Here is a 4,089-nt window from a genome sequence, read left to right as displayed (position 1 = left end):
CCATAAAAGAGGGAAAACTGCCAAACTCATTTCATGACTGAACTGCTTTTATGCCAAAACTAGATACAGATCGTACCAGAAAAGAAAATAATAGGTTCATTTCACTTACATTTATAGTTGTGAAGATCCAGAATAAAATATTAGCTAGCCAGACTCAACAGTGTGTTAGCAATCAAGGAACACAAGAAGGGTTCACGTGCAGTCAATTTGCAAGTCTACAAGACAGAAAGACTGGCCATAATTTTTCCTCTGCCAGAAAAGAACTTTTCCATTAGAAAAATACACCTTTTCTTCAACATGCCCAAGAGACTACAGTCAGCATAATTAACTAGTAACCTCCCCAAGGTCAGAGAGGAGGCTTCCCTCATTGTAAATACTGAGATCCTGAGGATCACTGGCTCTCTACTAAATACACTCATGTATTCACTAGGTCCTGAATTGAAGAGAGGGAAAAATGTTTTCCCGCTCTAGAAAGGAGAGTGCTGGTTGCCACAAACTGGATAAGGTTAGCTATCATCAAAACAAAGGGCCTTAATGTCATTACTGTTCTGACCCTAAAGTTTTACCATTATGCTAAAAATTTAAGTGTCTCTAAATACTAAGTACTTATCTATGTTCCCTATGGTTTTTTTAAAAATGTAAATTAAGATTTATTCTCTAAAATGGAAGCTTCTAGCTACTTATAAGTCACTAATATTGCACAATGGTATTTTAAAAGTATAGCTTTATAACAAAAATGTGTTCAAGATTACAAAAACTGTAAAGTAGAAGAAAAAATTATTTTGTAATCTCAACAGGTTTTGGGATTTGATCTTTTTATCTTATTTTTTAAAAAGAGTTGAAAATAATAAAAAGTGAAACAGATTATTTTCATACAAGCTGACCCAGGGTAATCAGTCACCCTGATTACAGCAGGCCTTTCTGGCTACATAGGGTTGTTGCCTTAGACAACAGAAGTTGTCTACAGCTTTTGGATCAGCATGGCAGAAGCACCTCCTCCTCCGCTGCAAATACTGGCAAGACCACATTCTCCTTGCTTCAAGGCATGAGCCAATGGACGACAATCCTGGCTCCACACATCCCAACTGTATGTCCGATAGAAACAGCTCCTCCATTGATATTCACTTTTGGGGGATCAATCTCTAGCATTTTAATGTTTGCTAGTATGACTACACTAAAGGCTTCATTTATTTCCCACATTGTAATACTTTTTTTTTCAATCCTGCATCTTTTAAGATGCACCTGCATCTTAGGTGCAGCATATGCAGGTGCAACTGGAAAATCAATAGGTTCTACAGCAGCATCAGCAAATGCTGCTATTCTTGCCAGTGGTTTAACATTGAGCCTCTTGTTGCATCTGCAGTCATCAGAACCATAGCAGCTGCTCCTTCATTCAGTGTGCTGGCATTGGGAGCTGTTACTGTACCATTCTCTTTTTGGAAACCCATCTTCAGCTTTGGAACTCTGCTAAAGTCAACATGTTTATATTCTTCATCTTCTTTCACCACTACATCTGGTTTACCTTTTACTGTAATTGTGACAGGAACAACTTCACTTGCAAATTTTCCAGCTTCTCATGCTGCTTTACTTCTGGTATAGGAGTTAACAGCATAAGTATCCTGTTCATCTCGTGCAATATTCAGCTTCTTTGCAGTATTTTCAGCACAGTTGCCCATATGAACTTTATTGTAGACATCAGTTAGCCCATCTTTTACAATCAAATCTTCAAGCTTTACCCCACTATATGGTGTTGCTCCGCTGTTCATTACGTAGGGAACATTGGACATGCTCTCCATCCCACCTGCCACCATCACATCCTGATGTCCACACATAAGATTCTGAGAGGCCATCATGATAGCTTTCATTCCTGAGACACAAACTTTAGTTTACAATGGTACATGGAGTAGAAATAAGTAAGCCTGCACCCAGTACTGCTTGCCTTGTAGGGGCTTGTCCTCCACCTCCTTGTAGAACATTAGCCATGTATGCTTCTTTCACTGCTTCTTTTGGAAACCCTGCCTTTTCAATGGCTCCCTGAATTGCAATGGAACCAAGCTCAGTGGCTGGCAGAGAGGAAAGCCTGCCTAGAAAGGACCCAATGGGTGTTGTTGTAGCACTTACTATGACCACTTCATTCAAAGTGGGTTTTGATCATAACTTCGTTCCACATATCTTACTTCCTGCATCCACCTCCGAAGCAGGGGGCTGCGCCTGCAGGCACCACCGCGCAGAAGGGCCACCAGTACAGCCATGGTCACCGAGCATGGAGCGGAGAGTTACCAGTGGAGAGATGTGGTCGCACGCGGCGGGTCCCTGATCCCGCTTCCTCTATGGTTTTAAAGGTGTTCCAGTGATGCTTATATCTTTTACCTGGAATGACGTGTGTAACCAAAAAAAAATTACGCATGAGAACAGCCCTGTTTAGAATATGGAATGAACTAAAATTTATTCATAAAAATGAACTAAGAAACTCCTCAAAGGCAATGACTGTGACCGACTTCTTCAGTTTTCCCTGCAGATACCAAACTAGTGCTGGATGCACAAATGAGTGATTAGTACTTGTTAAAACTGATTTCAGTTTGAGGGCAAATTTGAATATTTTCTATGAGTAGGACAGCAGCCGCTTTAAGAGGTTTAAATGTATGGGTCCTACTAAAAATGTTGAAGTCAAGGCCTTCCACCTCAAGTGAAAGCTGGAAGATACAGCGGCATTCTAACAGATGCTGGAGTACAATTTTTTTTTTATTGACATGGAAAAAGTACAAGATCATTGAGAACAGAGCCTGCATTCATTTATTCCCTTGCTCCCACAATCACTCCTTCCAAAGCCATTCAGCTCAGTTATGCTGAGCTGGTGGGACGATACACAAGCAGAAAAAGAGGCATAGAAGGGTCCTCACAAGGTTGTTTACATTTATAATAGGAGCAGGGGACAGCTCCTATTTCTGTTTTCATTGTCAGAAAACCTTAGATCATTTGGCATCTTTTTGCAGACATGCAAAGTGAAAGTAAATAATGTCTTTTTTTAATCAAAAATTTTTATTGAGTTATAATTAACGTACCACATTAAATTAGTTTCAGGTGTACAACATAGTGATTCTATATTTTTATACATTATGAAATGATCAGTGCAATAAGACCAGTTGCCATCTGTCACCATACAAAGTTGTTACAATATTATTGACTATACTTCCTGTGCCGTACTTTACATCCCCATGACTTATTTATTTTAGAGCTGGAAGTTTGTACCTCTTAATCCTCTTCACCTATTTCGTTCACTGCCTTCCAGCCCCTCCTCTCTGGCAACCACTAGTTTGTTCTCTGTAACTATGAGTCTGTTTCTGTTTTGCTTTCTTTGTTCTTTTTTTTTTTTTTTTTTTCCCGGTACGCGGGACTCTCAGTATTGTGGCCTCTCCCGTTGCGGAGCACAGGCTCCGGACGCGCAGGCCCAGCAGCCACGGCTCACGGGCCCAGCCGCTCCGCGGCATGTGGGATCCTCCCGGACCGGGGCACGAACCCGCATCCCCTGCATCGGCAGGCGGACTCTCACCACTGCGCCACCAGGGAAGCCCCCTTTTTTTTTTTAAGATTCCACATGTAAGCGAAATCATATGGTATTTGTTTTTCTCTGACTTATTTCATTTAGCATAATACCCTCTAGATCCATCCACGTTGTCACAAATGACAAGATTTCATTCTTTTTTATGGCTTACTAGTATTTCAGTGTCTCTGTGTATCACATGTTCTTCATCCATTCATCTACTGATGGATGCTTAGGTTGATTCCATATCTTGGCTATTGTAAATAATGGTGCAATGAACATAGGGGTACATATATCTTTTCTAATTAGTGTTTTCATTTTCTTCAAATAAGTAGCAGAAATAGAAGTGCTGGATTGTACGGTAGTTCTATTTTTAGTTTTTTGAGGAATCTCCATACTATTTTCCACAGTGGCTGCACAATGTACATTCCCACCAACAGTGCACAAGCGTTCCCTTAAGAGATTCAAATCCATACACAGCCTCAAACATTTTGCACGCATCCTACCATGCCCTCCTGTACTACACAAGGCTGCTCAATGTTCATTTC

At 40.6% G+C, this 4,089-nt stretch overlaps 1 pseudogene; it reads right to left on the bottom strand.

Annotated features, from left to right (window-relative positions):
* Window positions 1-789: 789 nt before the first annotated feature.
* On the bottom strand, window positions 790-2,279 carry LOC137224032 (acetyl-CoA acetyltransferase, mitochondrial pseudogene; annotated as a pseudogene).
* Between the last annotated feature and the right edge of the window lie 1,810 nt (window positions 2,280-4,089).

Source organism: Pseudorca crassidens, chromosome 1, assembly GCF_039906515.1.
Source record: "Pseudorca crassidens isolate mPseCra1 chromosome 1, mPseCra1.hap1, whole genome shotgun sequence".
Lineage (NCBI taxonomy): Eukaryota > Metazoa > Chordata > Mammalia > Artiodactyla > Delphinidae > Pseudorca > Pseudorca crassidens.
Note: the sequence above shows the minus strand (reverse complement) of the source record. Positions and strands in the feature narration are given on the sequence as shown.